The following is a 20,231-nucleotide window of genomic DNA, read 5'->3' on the forward strand; positions in this document are numbered from 1 at the left end:
CTCTTATCTCCACTTTTTCTCCACTTTTTCTCCTCTTATGCTCCACTTTTTCTCCACTTTTTCTCCACTTTTTCTCCACTTTTTCTCCTCTTATGCTCCACTTTCTCTCCACTTTTTCTCCACTTTTTTCTCCACTTTTTCTCCACTTTTTCTCCACTTTTTCTCCACTTATGCTCCACTTTTTCTCCACTTTTTCTCCTCTTAATCTCCACTTTTTCTCCACTTTTTCTCCACTTTTTCTCCACTTTTTCTCCACTTTTTTCTCCACTTTTTCTCCACTTTTTTCTCCACTTTTTCTCCTCTTATGCTCCACTTTTTCTCCACTTTTTCTCCACTTTTTCTCCACTTTTTCTCCACTTTTTCTCCACTTTTTTCTCCACTTTTTCTCCTCTTATGCTCCACTTTTTCTCCACTTTTTCTCCTCTTATGCTCCACTTTTTCTCCACTTTTTCTCCACTTTTTCTCCTCTTATGCTCCACTTTTTCTCCACTTTTTCTCCGTTCTTTTTCTATGGTCGGTCTACCCATTAGCTCTGCCATGCATACTGTAGCTCTACACCTACTGCACATGTTACTTTATGATTGACATCTCTTTCGTACCAGAGCTGTCTAAGTCTACTCTGACCCCATATTTGTCATTACTATATTGTCCTTGTACTGTATTATGACATTTGTATCATGTGTTTCATTTCTTGCTGTGTTGCAATTTTTTTGCTGCATCCCAATTGTACCTCTACATTGTTCGAGTTTATGTTATTGTTCTCTCACTCTTATGTGATACTGATTATTGTCATTTTTCATGATTACATGCAGATAAGTCCAATCTGACGAAGGCTCAGGCCGAAACGTCATTTGTAACTTGTTTTGGACAAAAACATATATGCTTATGAAAATTTTTTTTTTCTTAATATGGACCAATAAAGAGTGATTTTGCATTACTATCCATTGTGACTTACTGACTTAGTCTGGGAGATTTAGAGTGCCGAGGTTACTCACTAATTTTATCTATTATTACCTCTGAGCACCTATATACCAGTGAGCAGAGTTTCCTCTACAGTAGTTCTCCTGATTAGGCATGCCCTTACCTCATGAGCAGGGCATTGCAGCTTTGGTAGCAACCATTACGACATGGACTCTGCTGCTGTGGACCCGGGGATAGTGAGTGCAGATTCATTGCACCCACACTCCTCACATGAAGGGTCCACACTCCTAGAAAATGGGGGATACGTTCCCTGAGTGTCTCCCCCCCATATTCTAGACGGTCCAGAGTCGTCGTGGGACCCCTTTATTTTTTTTCTTACAATAAATTGGTGAAAGAGGAAATGTTTTGGGGACTGTTTTTTCAAATAAATTTCTTTTGTCGATTTTTTGTTTTTGTTAGTACTGACAGTTTATGATGTTGGGTATCTAATAGACGCCATAACATCACAAACTGCTGGGCTTGATCTCAGGTGACTTTACAGCTAGTATCAACCCGATTTATTACCCCGTTTGCCACTGCACCAGGGCACGGGATGAGCTGGGGTGAAGCGCCAGGATTGGCGCATCTAGTGGATGCGCCACGTCTGGGGTGCCTGCGGCCTGCTATTTTTAGGCTGTGAAGGCCCAATAACTATGGACCTTCCCACCCTGAGAATACCAGACCACAGCTGTCCGCTTTACCTTGGCTGGTGATCCAATTTGGGGGGGACCCTACTTTTATTGTGTAATTATTAATATTTATAAAATAATTATAAAAAAGAGCCTGAGGGGACCTCCACATTGGATCCCCAACCACGGTAAAGCTGCCAGCTGTGGTTTTCAGGCTACAGCCGTCTGCTTTACCCTAGCTGGCTATCAAAAATGGGGGGACCCAACGTCATTTTTTTTTTTAACTATTTTTTAAATAGAAAAAATTAATGGGCTTCCCTGTATTTTGATTGCCAACCAAGGTAACGGCAGGTAGATGGGGGTGGCAACCCATAGCTGTCTGCTTTATCTGCACTGAGAATCAAAAATACCGCGGAGCGCTACGTCATTTTTTTAAAGATTTATTTTTACAGCACTGTGATGTCCAGCAATCAAAATACAGGGAAGCCCATTTTATTTTTAGTTATTTAAATAACTAATTAAAAAAAATATATATGGGCTCCCGCTGCATTTTTTGTATTGCTAGCTAAGGGTAATCCAAGCAGCTACTGGCTGCTAACCCCCACTGCTTGGTGTTACCTTCACTGGCAATGGAAAATCCAGGGAAGCATTTTTTATTTTTTTTGCCAAAAAACTACAAAAAAAGGACGTGAGCTTCGCCATATTTTTGTATGCTAGCCAGGTATAGCAGGCAGGTGCTGGAAGAGTTGGATACAGCGCCAGAAGATGGCGCTTCTATGAAAATGCCATTTTCTGAGGTGGCTGCAGACTGCAATTCGCAGCAGTGGGGCCCAGAAAGCTCAGGCCAACCTGTGGTGCGGATTCCAATCCCCAGCTGCCTAGTTGTACCTGGCTGGACACAAAAATGGGGCAAAGCCTACGTCATTTGTTTTCTAATTATTTCATGAAATTCATGAAATAATAAAAAAAGGGCTTCCCTTTATTTTTGGTTCCCAGCCGGGTACAAATAGGCAACTGGGGGTTGGGGGCAGCCGTACCTGCCTGCTGTACCTGGCTAGCATACAAAAATATGGCGAAGCCCACATAACTTTTTCAGGGGGCAAAAAACTTCTGCATACAGTCCTGGATGGAGTATGCTGAGCCTTGAGTTCTGCAGCTGCTGTCTGTCTGTATGGAGAAGAGCAGACAGCAGCTGCAGAACTACAAGGCTCAGCATACTCCATCCAGGACTGTATGCAGAAGTTTTTTGCCCACCAAAAAAATGACGTGGGCTTCGCCATATTTTTGTATGCTAGCCAGGTACAGCTGGCAGCCACGGGCTGCCTCCAACCCCCAGTTGCCTATTTGTACCCGGCTGGGAACCAAAAATATAGGGAAGCCCGTTTTTTTTAATTATTTCACTTATTTCATGAAATAATTAAAAAACAAATGACGTGGGCTTCGCCCCATTTTTGTGTCCAGCTGGATACAACTAGGCAGCTGGGGATTGGAATCCGCAGCACAGGTTAGCCCGAGGTTTGTGGGCGCCTCTGCTGCGGATTTCAGTCCGCAGCCGTCCCAGAAAATGGCGCTCTCATAGAAGCGCCATCATCTGGCGCTGTATCCAACTCTTCCAACAGCCCTGGAGCCGGGTGGCTTGTTGGGTAATCATGAGTTAATACTGGCTTTGTTTTACCAGCCAGTATTAAGCCAGAGATTCTTAATGTCAGGCACGTTTGACCCGGCCATTAAGAATCTCCAATAAAGGGTTAAAAAAAAGACACCACACAGAGAAAAAATACTTTAATAGAAATAAATACACAGACACATTAGAGACTCCATCTTTATTACCCCCTGTCACCCCTCCACGATCCTGCTCTTCTGTCTTCTTTCTTTCTAGTGTAGTAGTAGTGACGATTGTAGTGAGGAAGGATGAGATTCACCAGCTCATCACTTGGGGCTGGGGAACCTCCATCCTCACTACAATGCTCACTACAATCGTGCAGCAGCGTGCAGCCTTCACTCCGTGAGTGATCACTGCTGGCTGCTAGCGGTAACGCTGACAGACGCGTTACCATAGCAACGGTGCTCTCGGAGCCGCGGTTAGCGGTGACGTCACCGCTAACTGCGTTGCTATGGCAACGGTGATCTCCGTTAATGACCGGCTGTGTCAGCCGGTCCCTAACGGAACGGGGAGTCGACCGTGTGCTAGAGCATGTCGCCGGTACACGGCGATACACATATGTGCACCGTGTACCGGAGAGATGCACTCGCAGGTCCTACATGACGTGTCATAGTCATGTGACCAGTCTGTAGCCAATGAGATAATAGCCACGTGACTGGTCACATGGCTATTTTGACGTCACGATAGGTCCTGCTTCTCTGCTGGCAGTGCAGGTCACCGGGAGGATTCAGCGATCATCGGATGGAATAGCGGCAGGAGACAGAGTGCAGAAGGGATCGCGAGGACCGGTAAGTGTTATGGCAATGTTTATTAACTGTTTGTGTACATTTATAATGCATTTTTATGTGTTTGTGATTGCCTCCCATTATAGCCTATACGTTCGAGTTCGGTTCGTCGAACGTTCGACGAACTGAACTCGAACGAGACCTCCGTTCGGCGAACCACCTCGAGCCGAACCGCGACCGGTTCGCTCATCTCTAGTGTGCAAATAGAAATAAAAATGTAAAAAGAAAAAGAAAAAATATATACAGTACATAAATATATGCATGTGCTGTGCTTTCTTTATGCATGTACAAAAATTCACACATTGAGAAACAATTATATCAATTAGCACAGATCTGACAGTCAGTGCCAGTGCTTCTGCCACTCACTGTGCTATGACCAGTAACTGAAGTCTCCTTCATCATGACCTCTGATGAAGGAGACGAAACGCACATCGGAGGCAGGAGGCAGATGCATGGGCAAGTGAAACATTACTACCAGTAAGTTAATATACATTTCTCTGTATACAGACTTAGATCAGTGATACACTATTTGTCTCTTATTTTCGGTTGTTAGTAAGTTTACATTTAATTTGGCTGATGATGGCATTTATCTTTGCACTAGCGCAAGTTTGTTTGTGAGCACTAGTAGAACTCATTTAGGAAAACACTAACTATAACACTAAGGGGTACTTTGCATGCTGCGACATCGCAGGCCGATGCTGCGATGCCGAGCGCGATAGTACCCGCCCCCGTCGCAGCAGCGATTTCCTTGTGATAGCTGCCGTACATTATCGCTACGGCAGCTTCACATGGACTCACCTATCCTGCGACCGTCGCTCTGGCCGGCGACCCGCCTCCTTGTTAAGGGGGCGTGTCGTGCGGCGTCATAGCGACGTCACACGCCAGGCGGCCAATCGGAGCGGAGGGGCGGAGATGAGTGGGGTGTAAACATCCCGCCTATCTCCTTCCTTCCGCATATCCTACGGAAGCCGCAGTGACGCCGGTAGGAGATGTTCCTCGCTCCTGCGGCTTCACACACAGCGATGTGTGCTGCCGCAGGAGCGAGGAACAACATCGGACCGTCGCGTCAGCGTAATCATAGATTACGCCGACGCTGCACCGATGATACGATTACGACGCTTTTGCGCTCGTTAATCATATCATCGAGCCTTTGCACACTACGATGTCGCATGCGATGCCGGAAGTACGTCATTTTCAATTTGACCCCACCGACATCACACCTGCGATGTCGTAGTGTGCAAAGCCCGCCTTTCAAGGGCATAGCATTTACTTGTGTATAATTTTTTTTTTTTTTAAATCACGAGTAGCACCTTAGTATAGTATGCACTATTAGCACTTTTATATTGTAAGCCTTTAGTATGCCTGCATGTAAGTATTTAGAAATTGGTCTTTTCTTTTTTTGACATACTAGTGTATTATCGTTTAAGGACATTTCCACATAAATATCTGAATATATTTTGTCTTATTTTCTCTGTGTATTATGAGGGGATGGTACTATTAATAATTTTATTACTGCTCCTATCTGATACTCCCAAACTGGTGTTCTTGTTAATGGTTTTTATAGTTGGATTCATTAAATTGAATAAATTGGTTATTATTTATTAATCATGTCTGGATTGTCTACATTCCCTTCCTTATATTTCACAAAGGTCATAGTCTCTTTTTGATTAATTACTATATTGTGACACAGATATTATTGAGAGAATTTTGAGGATAAAGTCAGGAGTGAGCCTGGTCACATGTTGAAGTGTGTTATGTATGTTCCAGTGCAGAATGTGACTGTGAGTATATTATAAGAACAGTATTCTGCTACCTTGGTACACACATAGAACAGGAAAAAAGTCAGGACTTATCCTTTAAACATAGCCCCATCTGTAAATGTTTGTAAAAAATCTTGTATACTTCCTAATGATTGACATTTTTTCCATTTTCATATCATTCAACTCAAGAAAATAACTGCTTTCTGGGGGAAGAGATATATGGAGGTCAGGAAGTAGGTGGTACATATTTCCCAACCATCCAGGATCAGCTCTACTGCCCCGATTTGAGGAGGGGGCAGTCCCACTGCCTCACCAGATATCAGGCTTTTGTCCCAACTTCCACTAACTCACTCTTTGTGCGATGTCTGCTCTTGGCGCTTGTATACAGTTTTTAGAATGGTGTCACTTTGGGATATTTTCTGTTACCTAGACCTCTCAAAGTCACTTCAAATGTGATGTGGTCCTTAAAAAAATAGTTTTGTAATTTGTTCTGGAAAAATGAGAAATTGCTGATAAACGTTTTACGCTTCTAACTTCCTAAAATAAAATAATTCCAAAATGGTTCTGATGTAAAGTAGACATGTGGTAAATGTTATTTATAAACTATTTTGTGTGATATACCTATCTAGTTAAAATGCATAAAAAACCCAACTGATTTTTTCTCCCCTAAATACAAAAATTATAATCCTAAATTTACCCCTATAATGAAGTATATGTCATGAAAAAACATTCTCAGAATCACTAGGATCCGTCAACGCGTTCCAGAGATACTACCTCATGAAATGACACTGGTCAGAATTGAAAAAATTGTCCTGGTCAGGAAGGTGACAACAGGCTGGGTGGTGACGGGGTTAAAACATTGCTTCTTCTCTGCATGAAAAATGCATAAAATAAGAGGGAAACGCTTAAAAATATGCAGCCAAAATTCAAGAAGCAGAAAAGAATGTTATTAAGCAGTTTAGGGCAGATACCTGCAGAAAGTTAAAAAACACAGTATTTATACAATATATGAACACAGCCTTATAGACTCCAAAAAGTCAGATATCATATATTGAAACTTGCTTAAAATGATACATTCTGACTACTACAACCATGAATGAATGAACATAAACTAAATCCATAGGTCCCAACTAGAGATGAGCATGACATGCAAATAATGCTGCACCAGCCCTGGCTAATCCAAACTGCCCCACAGATGTCAGAAAGGTAATAGATTTGTGGGTCTCCTGTTCAGTTGCAAAGTACCACTGACCTGAATGCTGGACCAGAGTCCTGTGAGTTGAACCACTAATCTCTAGTCCCAATTGTCCTGAATATGATGGGCTAGTCCTGGATTTGTGTCTACACGCTGCAGTCTCAGACATCTGCTGAATCTCCCTCACTGACACTATGCATTTAACATCTGCTCCTGCCAGGGTAGAAAGAAATAGTAAATGGCTGTGGCTTTGAAAGTAGCTAAAGGCATGGTTAATATGTGACCCAATGTGCTTAGGCACCACTTGATTTGTCTCTCTTTTAAATCTTTGGCGGTATGGTATTCAAATTGTCTCTTCAGGGAACAAGGAGACAAACTCTAGTGCCAACTATTGGAAGCAGCAATCCTAAAAGTCAAAGTGACCCTTTAACTAGCCCTGTCATATAACAGGATTTATGCCAGATGACAACCTGAGTTTGCAAACACTGTGTTTCGGGTGATTGCCCCTCGTCAGTGCAAAGTATGAGATATGATCTGCCTGTATGAGAAGCTATAGTGGTGTCTAAGGAAAAAACTTTTCTCCTTGCAGAGACTTGACAAACCAATCTGGCTGCCAGTGAGAAGTCTTATAGCTACAATGCTCCTCTGGGAAATATTCAAATTGTCTCTTCAGGGAGGAAGAAGACGAACTCTAGTGCCACCTATTGGAAGTAGCAATCCTAAAAGTCAAAAGTGATCATTTAACAAGCCTTTTCTTATGACTTAGGATCTATGCCAAATCAGAAGGTATGGTAGTGTCTCATGTAAGGCATGTTCTTGTATTGCTTGTGTTTGTGGCTGATCAGATGGAACACTGCTGCAAAATACAAACAAAAACCAGGTAGTGTAGGCAAATGACATATAGGTATATAGAGAATTAGTTCTTGAATTGTGAAAGGATAGCTTCAGCTTTCCAGTCCGAGTGCCAGGTACCCAAGAGCAATGAGGACTATGGGTTGTTTATGTTACATTCAAAGCAGTCAGGTTTCCAAAAAGAATGAAAAAGCCAGAGACTTCAAGGAGAGTTCAAAACATTAACCCCTTCACGACCATGAACGGATATATCCGTCATGGAGTGTGTCCCGTTAAGCCCCGCCCCCTGCCGCGGGCAGATGGCGTGGAATGGCACACATATCAGCTGTTTTCAACAGCTGACATGTGTGCCTACATGTTACGAGTGGAATCGCATTCCACCCATAACATTAACCCCTTACATCTCACTGCCAAAGTCTGGCAGGGAGATGTATATACGCGCGGTGAAGATTTTCACTTACCGCCTCCCCCACCGGACGTCACGTGAGTGATCACGTGACGTTCGGTGGTTGCCATCGTAGCACATGTGATGACGCCTGCAGCTATGACGTTTCACTTTCATTTTCCCTCGGCTCGGAGCAGAGGGAAACAGGAAGTTACTGTATCTGCTGTTTACAGCTGTATAGCTGTGATCAGCAGATAGATAAGAGTGATCGGATTGCTGATCACTATAGTCCCCTAGGTGGACTAGTAAAATAAAAAAAAAGTAAAAAACAAGTTTTAAAAAATAAAAAACCTAAAAGTTCAAATCACCCCCCTTTCCCCCGATTGAAAATTAAAAGGTTAATAAATAAATAAATATATACATATTTGGTATCGCCGTGTTCAGAAATGCCCTATCTATCAAAATATAAAATCAATTAATCTGATTGGTAAATGGCGTAGTGGCAAAAAAATTCCAAACGCCAAAGTTACGTTTTTTGGTCGCCGCAAGTTTTCCGCAAAATGCAATAACAGGCGATCAAAATGTAGCATCTGTGCAAAAATGGTACCATTAGAAACGTCAGCTCGAGGCACGAAAAATAAGCCATCACTGAGCCATAGATCCCAAAAATTGAGAACTCTACGGGTTTCGGAAAATGGCGCAAAACGTACGCCACTTTTATTGGACAAGCTTGTGAATTTTTTTTAACCCCTTAGATACAAGTAAACCTATACATGTTTGGTGTCTACAAACTCGCACCGACCTCTGGCATCATACCCACACATCAGTTTTACCATATAGTGAACACCGTGAATAACACATCCCAAAAACTATTGTGCCATCACACTTTTTTTGCAGCTTTTCCACACTTGGAATTTTTTTGTTGTTTTCCAGTACACCATATGGTAAAACTTATGGTTTCATTTAAAAGTACAACTTGTCATGCAAAAAACAAGCCCTCGTATGGCAAGATTGACAGAAAACTAAAAACATTACGGCTCTCGAAAGAAAGGGAGCAAAAAACAAAAACGGAAAAATGAAAAGTGCCCCGGGGCTGAAGGGGTTAAATATACCAGTGACATATCTGAAGCCAAACGAACAGACACTCATACAGTAGATCTACTCAATTAAGCAACCTTTTTTTCTAGCCCTTTTCCAGATTAGTTATTGAATGAGCCTGATGTAGTTTTTAACTTGCGATTTGTTAAACCTATCCAACATTGAGAACTTCAAGTTAACACCTGCATGTGATTGTGACATAAAGGCCACCAGGATGAGACTGAACTTGAGTTGTCAGGTCTATGAAAATAATGTTAGTGTTAACCTTTCTGGAGACTGTATATGCAGGATTTGTTATCACTTTCTGGGTAATTCCAGGTGTAGGAACCTATGAGTCTGTTAGTCTTTTTTAATAAATAATAGAAATTATGGCTCATTCACACAACTGTATTTTAAGTCTAAGTACTGTCTTTCTAAAAATGGATCACAGTCAACAGGGTAGTGCAAATGAGCAGTTTTTTTCCCACTGATCTTTTCTACTTGTGAGAAATCGCAGCATTTATTGGATTTTTCATAAATTGCACGACACAAACCTATACTAGTCTATGAGTGTGCAAAAGCAAATTGGATGCCATACATATAGCATCCATTCTATCAGACATATTGCAATTCTTTAGCATAGGAAACTGTAAGTTATATTGTAAATTATTGATAGATGATAGATAAATTATTGATAGATAAAAAAAGTGGATTGCATATGAATTGCACATGGATGACAAGTGAGAGAAAAGTTGTCTTAGTGTTCTGGATGAAATGCTGAAGATTTTTTTTTTATATGGCTGTGTTTTGAACTTATACCTGAGGTAATTTTGCAAATTTGGATTTAATGAACCAGTAGTTTTAGCATAAAAGGGATTAGTTTATGTGACGGGCTACTTCTCCCTTATCACACAATCAACAGAGCGAGAGATGAGTGAACAATCCAAAGCATATTTATTCCATGCAGTCCAGAATGTCCATCAATTAATCCTCCACACAGAGGGTGAAATTAGTCCAGTAACACAAATATAGTCCAGTAAGTGATAAATGTCCAGGTCTCTCTGTTTAAAAGAACTGAAGTCCTCAGTGGTTGATACCTTTTAATGGCTAACTGAAAAGATGGTAATAATTGCAAGCTTTTGAGACTACTCAGGTCTCTTCATCAGGCTCAATATAACACAAAATCTGAAGAGTCACATATTTATACACAACAGGACATAGAATGATAAGAAAAATATGTCGCTGTCCAGTTGTGCGCGTTTCTTCAGAAGTGTCTTTAGTTCCATAAAGATGCGGTACATTCTGGTATCCTCCATTTTGATACAAGTAAAATATATCTTTGTACCGTGTTAGCCAGTAGAGATAAAAAAATTTGTTTAAAAGAACTGAAGCCCTCAGTGGTTGATACCTTTTAATGATACTACTTAGACTACTTGGACTACTCAGGTCTCTTCAATAGATATGTGACTCTTCAGATTTTGTGTTATACCATGCCTGATGAAAAGACCTGAGTAGTCTCGAAAGCTTGCTAATATTACCATCTTTTCAGTTAGCCATTAAAAGGTATCAACCACTGAGGACTTCAGTTCTTTTAAACAATTTTTTTTATCTCTACTGGCTAACACGGTACAAATATATATTTTACTTGTATCAGGTCTCTCTGAGAAGACACAGTTTCTCCCAGAGGATAAATCCTTATCTCTTCAAGTTCTCCAACAGACTGACAAATCCCTCGAGGTAAGCAGAGAGTTTACAGTAGGTGGATTTCACGCCCCACCTCCCCCCACACCTATGGATAGAAGCGCTTCAAGAAGCTATAACCTTGCACTATAGGGGGTGATTACCTACAGACAATACAATGTACACACAAGCAGTACAAATAATGGACAGTCAACCAAGCTTAAAATAGGAATCTGCACATGATACCCATATCCCACCATCACAACCTCTCCCTCCTTCTGAAAAAGTGAGTATGCCATGAGGTCTACACAGACCCCTGGCCATCTTACTTAAGTCCATGTTGCTCAGCTGTGGATAGTCTATGGTTCTTCTTGCCGGGACAGTCCATCAGCATTCTGGTGTTTACTTCCACGTTTGTATTTGATAGAGAAGCTGTAGATAGTCCCTTGTACAGTGGTTGGGTTGGAAGGACAAGCTTCCCTTTGTAAATACAAAATGGATACAGCTGCACACTAAATGCCATCAATGTATAAGGGAACTCTGGTACTGCATTACTGCTATATGAAAAAATGAGATTTTTAGTTTATGAATTGGCCAATGCATGTAAGCCCGGAAACCAAAACGGCAAGGTAAATCTCAATATTCCGGGTCCCTAACTACAATGCCACTATCTAGGTTAAAAACATCCTTGTCTGGGCAGCTAGACTAAAAATCTAACTTGAAATGCCACTATCTGGACTAACCTCCATGTCTGGGCAGCTAGGACTCCTGGTATAAGGATTGTGAACACAGCCTGGTTTATAGGGCGGAGTGCTCAGTTAGAAAAAAACTCACTGCAAATATTTCAAAAGACTGACCTGCACATCCTACAAGTGTGTATAGGTGCCAGCAGAAAAAACCTAGCAAATACAAAATGGATACAGCCGCACACTAAATGCCATCAATGTATAAGGGAACTCTGGTACTGCATTACTGCTATATGAAAAAATGAGATTTTTAGTTTATGAATTGGCCAATGCATGTAAGCCCGGAAACCAAATGGCAAGGTAAATCTCAATATTCCGGGTCCCTAACTACAATGCCACTATCTAGGTTAAAAACATCCTTGTCTGGGCAGCTAGACTAAAAATCTAACTTGAAATGCCACTATCTGGACTAACCTCCATGTATGGGCAGCTACGACTCCTGGTATAAGGATTGTGAACACAGCCTGGTTTATAGGGCGGAGTGCTCAGTCAGAAAAAAACTCACTGCAAATATTTCAAAAGACTGACCTGCACATCCTACAAGTGTGTATAGATGCCAGCTGAAAAAACCTAGCAAATACAAAATGGATACAGCCGCACACTAAATGCCATCAAACGGCAAGGTAAATCTCAATCTTTTAGTCTAGCTGCCCAGACAAGGATGTTTTTAACCTAGATAGTGGCATTGTAGTTAGGGACCCGGAATATTGAGATTTATCTTGCCGTTTGGTGTCCGGGCTTACATGCATTGGCCAATTCATAAACTAAAAATCTCATTTTTTCATATAGCAGTAATGCAGTACCAGAGTTCCCTTATACATTGATGGCATTTAGTGTGCGGCTGTATCCATTTTGTATTTGCTAGGTTTTTTCAGCTGGCACCTATACACACTTGTAGGATGTGCAGGTCAGTCTTTTGAAATATTTGCAGTGAGTTTTTTTCTGACTGAGCACTCCGCCCTATAAACCAGGCTGTGTTCACAATCCTTATACCAGGAGTCCTAGCTGCCCAGACATGGAGGTTAGTCCAGATAGTGGCATTTCAAGTTAGATTTTTAGTCTAGCTGCCCAGACAAGGATGTTTTAAACCTAGATAGTGGCATTGTAGTTAGGGACCCGGAATATTGAGATTTGCCTTGCCGTTTGGTGTCCGGGCTTACATGCATTGGCCAATTCATAAACTAAAAATCTCATTTTTTCATATAGCAGTAATGCAGTACCAGAGTTCCCTTATACATTGATGGCATTTAGTGTGCGGCTGTATCCATTTTGTATTTGCTAGGTTTTTTCAGCTGGCACCTATACACACTTGTAAGATGTGCCGGTCAGTCTTTTGAAATATTTGCAGTGAGTTTTTTTCTGACTGAGCACTCCACCCTATAAACCAGGCTGTGTTCACAATCCTTATACCAGGAGTCCTAGCTGCCCAGACATGGAGGTTAGTCCAGATAGTGGCATTTCAAGTTAGATTTTAAGTCTAGCTGCCCAGACAAGGATGTTTTAAACCTAGATAGTGGCATTGTAGTTAAGGACCCGGAATATTGAGATTTACCTTGCCGTTTGGTGTCCGGGCTTACATGCATTGGCCAATTCATAAACTAAAAATCTCATTTTTTCATATAGCAGTAATGCAATACCAGAGTTACATAGTTACATAGTTACATAGTTACTTAGGTTGAAAAAAGACCTAGGTCCATCTAGTTCAACCTTCCTCCACCAGTTCTACATTTAGTCACTAAGTCATTTATAACCAACAATGTTTTGTGTACTGAGGAAATCATCCAGCCCTTTTTTAAAAGCTGTTATAGTATCTGCCATTACTACCTCTAGTGGTAGTGTATTCCACAGTCTGACCGCTCTAACTGTAAAGAACCATTTCCTATTTAGGTGTCGGAATCGCTTTTCTTCCACTCGCAGTGAGTGCCCCCTGGTCCTTAGTACTGTCTTTGGAAGAAATAAGTCCTGTGCCAGTCCTTTATATTGACCACACATGTATTTATACATATAAATGAGATCTCTTCTGAGACGTCTTTTTTCTAAGCTAAACATATCTAACTTTTTCAACCTGTCATCATATGGGAGGCCTTCCATTCCTTGTAATAGTCTAGTTGCCCGCCTTTGAACTGACTCTAACTTCTGAATGTCCTTTTTAAAATGTGGAGCCCAAAACTGGATCCCGTATTCCAGATGTGGCCTTACAAGTGATTTATAGAGGGGTAACAATACGTTGGGATCACGGGATCTAATCTCTCTTTTTATACACCCTAAAATCTTGTTTGCTTTAGCAGCTGCTGCTTGACATTGAGTGCTGCTGCTCAGCTTATTTGTAATGAGAATACCCAAGTCCTTCTCCTGTTCTGTAGTCCCGAGTTTACTTCCATTTAATGTATACGCAGCTATAGGATTACTCCGTCCTAGGTGCATTACTTTACATTTATCAACATTAAATCTCATTTGCCAAGTATCTGCCCATTCTGACATCTTATCCAGATCTTTTTGTAATATTGTACTATCCAGGTCAGTTTTTAATATCCTACATAGTTTGGTGTCATCGGCAAAGACTGACACTGTACTATCAATCCCATCCACAAGGTCATTAATAAAGAGAGTAAAAAGAATCGGTCCAAGCACAGATCCCTGCGGCACCCCACTGCTGACTATAGCCCATTTAGAGAATGTACCATTTATGACTACTCTTTGTTTCCTATCTTTTAGCCAATTCCTTACCCAGTTGCATATTGTGTCCCCTAGTCCTTGCTTCTGGAGCTTTAGTATAAGGCTATTATGTGGTACAGTATCAAATGCCTTTGCAAAGTCCAAATAAATCACATCAGCTGCATTACCAATATCCAGGTTTGAACTTACCCCCTCATAGAACCCCAACAGGTTGGTTAGACACGACTTATCTTTCATGAATCCATGCTGTTTGTCAGTTATCATATTATTTTCTGCAATATATTTTTGCATGTCATCCCTTAAAATGCCCTCAAAAACTTTGCATACTACTGATGTCAGGCTTACTGGACGGTAGTTGCCTGGATCTACCCTCTTACCTTTCTTAAATATCGGTACCACATCAGCAATCCTCCAATCCTGAGGCACCAACCCTGTTACAAGTGAGTCTAAAAAGATGAGATACAGCGGTCTGTCGATTACGGAGCTCAATTCCCTCAATATTCGTGGATGAATGCCATCTGGCCCTGGGGATTTGTCTATGTTTAATTTACTCAGACGTAGGCGTACTTCATCTTGTGTTAAAATAATTATATCGGGTGGTGGACTTTGATTTTTCACTTGTTGAATGATCCCTGGTACAGTCAGTTCCTTGGTGAATACAGATGAGAAATGCCTATTTAATATCTCAGTCTTTTGTTTGTCCTCTATAACTAACTTGTTATTATATTTTAAGGGGCCGATACTATCCTTTGTTTTCCTTTTGGCATTAATGTATTTATAAAAGATTTTGGGATTTATTTTAATGTCATTGGCGATTTTTGTTTCAGTAGCTAATTTTGCTTGTTTGATTTCTTTTTTACATTTCCTATTGATATCTTTATACTCCTGCAATGCTATTTCTGTATTCTCAGCCTTTAAGATTTTAAATGCCCTTTGTTTTTGTTTTATTATACTTTGTACAGTCTTATTTATCCATAGTGGTTTCTTTTTATTCCTGGACATTTTATTACCAGAGGGTATACGTTTTTTACAGGACTCTAGTAGTATATCCTTAAACTTACCCCATTTATGTTCGGTATCCCCAGTTACCATGACTTTGTCCCAATCTACACATTTAAGCTCTTCCCTTAATTTGTTGAAATCAGCTTTCCTAAAATTCCAGGTTTTAGCATTTCCCCTTTGAAATGTTCTATTGAATATTATGTTGAAGCTTACCATATTATGATCGCTGGTGCCCAAGTGCTCCCGGACCTGTAGATCTGAAATTGTATCCGGTCTATTTGACAGGACCAGATCTAGCAAATTTTCTCCCCTGGTCGGTTCACCTACCATCTGAGAGAGGAAATGGTCTTGAATGGTAGATAAGAACTTACAGCTTTTAGCAGAACCAGAAGATTCTATGTCCCACTGAATGTCTGGATATTTGAAATCCCTCATAATAAGAACCCGATTATTATTATTAGCTGCCTTTTCAATTTGTTCCAGCATTTCACCCTCTATTTGTTCAGGTATGTTAGGAGGCTTATAGCAAACTCCAATTAGCATTTTTCCATTATTCCCCTCCCCATGTACATTTACCCATACTGACTCTACATTGTTGCTGTTCCCCTCAATGTCATCATACAACACAGGTTTTAGGTTAGATTTAATAAATATACACACCCCACCACCTTTTTGGCCTTTCCTGTCCTTCCTAAATGTACTATAACCCTGTATGTTTGTCACTTAGTCATGGCTTTCATCCAGCCAGGTTTCCGTAATGCCCACCACATCATAATCCATGGTTGACATAAGAGTCTCCAATTCATTCATTTTGTTTGCAAGACTTCTTGCATTTGCCAGTAGACATTTAATCCTATTAACACCTTTATTACTCCTAGCCTCCCTACGTTCCTTGTATGTCCCATCCCCCCCTAATCCTTCATTGACCCCTACCGTCTCCCTGTCTCTATCTGCTCTATCTATCCCCTTATTTGCTCCACTACCCTCCATCCCCCCCGATCCTAGTTTAAAAGCTCCTCCATCCGTCTGACCATTTTCTCCCCCAGCACAGCTGCACCTTCCCCATTGAGGTGCAGCCCGTCCCTACCGTAGAGCCTGTAGCCGACTGAGAAGTCGGCCCAGTTCTCCATGAACCCGAACCCTTCCTTCCTGCACCAATTTCTAAGCCATGTATTTATCTCCCTAAGCTCACGCTGTCTTTCTAGTGACGCTCGTGGCACCGGTAGTATTTCTGAAAACACCACCTTGGAGGTCCTGGACTTCAGCTTCTCTCCTAGTTCCCTGTAATCATTTTTAAGGACCTTCCACCTGCCTCTAACTTTGTCATTAGTACCAATGTGCACCATGACCGCTGGGTTTTCCCCAGCCCCACCCAGCAATCTGTCTATCCGATCCACAATATGCCGAACCCGAGCACCCGGCAGACAACACACTGTTCGGCATTCACGGTCTCGGCGACAGATGACCCTGTCTGTCCGCCTAATTATAGAGTCCCCAACCACCAACATCTGTCTGGGCTTTGCTGCACTCCTTTTTCCCTCCTTCCTACAGCAGTTGTTTTCCTGGTTGCTAGGAGCAACATCCTGCTGTAGTGACCCTAGTCCAGGCCCTTCATTCCTAATATCAGCCAAACAGGCATATTTACTAGGTTGTGCCAGGTCAGGACTAGACTCACTGACACTTTTCCCCCTACCTCTTCTTCTAACTGTTACCCAGCTACCTACCTCTGGGTCCTGATCTTCCCCACTTCCACCCTCCTCCATATCACTGGCCCCAGCCAGAGAAAGCTCAGTGAGCTCTAAACTCCTCTCCAGGTTTGCAATGCCCCTTAGTGTTGCAAGCTGCTTATTTAGATCAGTTACCTTGGCTTCCAAATACGCAACATGCTTGCATCGAGTGCAGACATAGTCACCCTCGAACGGCTGCTCAAGGCATGCATATATATATATATATAAGTTCCCTTATACATTGATGGCATTTAGTGTGCGGCTGTATCCATTTTGTATTTGCTAGGTTTTTTCAGCTGGCACCTATACACACTTGTAGGATGTGCAGGTCAGTCTTTTGAAATATTTGCAGTGAGTTTTTTTCTGACTGAGCACTCCGCCCTATAAACCAGGCTGTGTTCACAATCCTTATACCAGGAGTCCTAGCTGCCCAGACATGGAGGTTAGTCCAGATAGTGGCATTTCAAGTTATATTTTTAGTCTAGCTGCCCAGACAAGGATGTTTTTAACCTAGATAGTGGCATTGTAGTTAGGGACCCAGAATATTGAGATTTACCTTGCCATTTGGGTTCCGGGCTTACATGCATTGGCCAATTCATAAACTAAAAATCTCATTTTTTCATGTAGCAGTAATGCAGTACCAGAGTTCCCTTATACATTGATGGCATTTAGTGTGCGACTGTATCTATTTTGTATTTGCTAGGTTTTTTCAGCTGGCACCTATACACATTTGTAGGATGTGCAGGTCAGTCTTTTGAAATATTTGAAGCTTCCCTTTGTGTCCTCCTTCACTCAAACTGTGTTTCCTGCACCCACAAATCGGCATTGTAGATCTCCCACATCATTTCCTAGGAGAATATCTGCAGGCAGCCCACTCATCACCCCGACCAAACATTGCTTGACCCCAAAGCCAAAGTCCATATCTACAGTTGCCTTTGGGATATATCTCCGTTGTCCTCCAGCCAATTCAATAATAATCCCTGGTCTATGATGTATCGGCTCTCGCCAAACCACTCGGGCATTAACTATTGTGAGAAATGCCCCGGAGTCACAAAATCCAATGACTCTCTGTCCATCCAGCACATCCTCCTGTAAGTGCTTACTTTGATGGTAGTTTGGCTGTAGAGAATGAACAGGTCGATTTGGTGCAAGGTTATTCCTTTATCGACCAGTAGGGCAAGTGTTTTGCAGATGCCCAGGTTGCCCACATCGATAACATCTCCTCTGCGTCATACCCCTTCCAGTGTGCATTCTTGAGAAGGCAGTAAGAGAACCCGGTGACAAAGGCCGAAGGCCATACACTCCAACAGGGGCATCTATGGTGCAGGGTTCAGCGGTATACTCTAGTGGAGGTGGTAATAACTCTTCTTCAGGCGTGAGGGAATGCACAAAAATGCACCGGACGAGATAGAGGTGCGTGGGGGTCCCTCCGAATCCTTGAGGGACAACTGGATTGCAGGTGCCCTTGTTGTCCACACCCATAACATCTCCTCTCTATGATTCCCCCAGCGCGTGGTCGGAGCTGTTGGGGCCCAGGATTGGGAGCCATGGTTGTCATCGGCCTACAGCTGGGTGGAGGGGCAGATATAACCAGAGAGGGCAGGGGTGCAGAAGCAGGCTGTGGCTTATTGTCCAGAAGCGTCCTCCACTGCATTCGGGCAGTAAGGGCCTCATCAACCAGGGTTTCAGCTCTATCCAAGGTGCACGGCGTGCGCTTTCTGACCCATTCCCGAATTTCTCAGGGACACTTGTAAAGAAATTGTTCTATAAGAAATACCTGCATAACGTTTTCCACAGTGAAGGCATTTTCCGCTTCCAGCCATCTCCGACATGCCTGGGACATCTTATGGGCATACATCCTAAACGATCCCCCCATGGTGCATGGGAGGTCTCGGAACTCTGCCCTATTTTGAGTCTGGGGTGATGGCATGGTAATCCAGGATAGTCTGCTTTACAATGTTGTAATCCTGGTTCTGCTGTGAGTCAATGAAGCGATAAGCCTCTGCCAGGCTTCCATTCCGGAGTCCCACTAACAAATGCATCCAGCCAAAGTGGGGAACCTCCATCATGACACACTGCTGCTCAAAGTCCTTGAACAACCCTTCCACATCTCCGGAAACCTCATCAAATGGCTTTAAGTCCGCCTGGGTGATCTGTACATGATCCCAGATCGCTGGGTTTACACTCCAACTCACATTGCTCCCTCTGTCGGACTCCATTGCTTCTTGTCTCCTCTGTGCTCATCGATCAGCGTCCTCCTTATAATGTTGAGATAACCCAGGGCCAAGAGCTGCCATCTCTTCTTCAAACCACACCAACCACTGGCTTTTTGGGGCAGGGATCCCCGTCCCCAGTGCTTGTCCGTCAGACATCTGGGAGGAGGCGGACTGGCTCTCACCCACAAGTAGATCAATTAAGGCTTCTTTACTCAGTCCTTGGTAGCTCAGGCCCAGATTTCTGGCTATCTCCTGTAGACTGGATATGGTCCAATTTCTGTACGCGCTCTGTGTGTGGATCTCCATTGGGCTGTACTCTGTTGATCCCACTGCTGCCACCAGTTGTGACAGGGTCCTTCTCCCATATCACACAATCAACAGAGATGCAATCCAGAATATCCATCAATTAATCCATCACACAGAGGGTGAAATTAGTCCAGTAACACAAATATAGTCGGGTAAGCGATAAATGTACAGGTCTCTCTGAGAAGACACTGTTTCTCCCAGAGGATCAATCCTTCTCTCTTCAAGTTCTCCAACAGACTGACAAATCCCTCGAGGTAAGCAGAGAGTTTACAGTAGGTTGATTCCACGCACACCTCCCCCAAAACCTAGGGATAGAAGAGCTTCAAGAAGCTATAACCTTGCACTATGGGGGGTGATTACCTACAGACAATACAATGTACACACAAGCAGTACAAATAATGGACAGTGAACCAAGCTTAAAATAGGAATCTGCACATGATACACCTCCCCATATCCCACCATCACAGTTCCTTTAGTGTCACTCATGGACAGGGGGATGTCTGATGCATGACGCAACACAGAAGTGCAACGGGGATGGAAAGGGACAGGGAGGGCCTGACAATAGGGAGTAG

The sequence above is a fragment of the Anomaloglossus baeobatrachus genome, chromosome 4 (genome assembly GCF_048569485.1).
Source record: "Anomaloglossus baeobatrachus isolate aAnoBae1 chromosome 4, aAnoBae1.hap1, whole genome shotgun sequence".
In the NCBI taxonomy this organism is placed as follows: Eukaryota; Metazoa; Chordata; class Amphibia; order Anura; family Aromobatidae; genus Anomaloglossus; species Anomaloglossus baeobatrachus.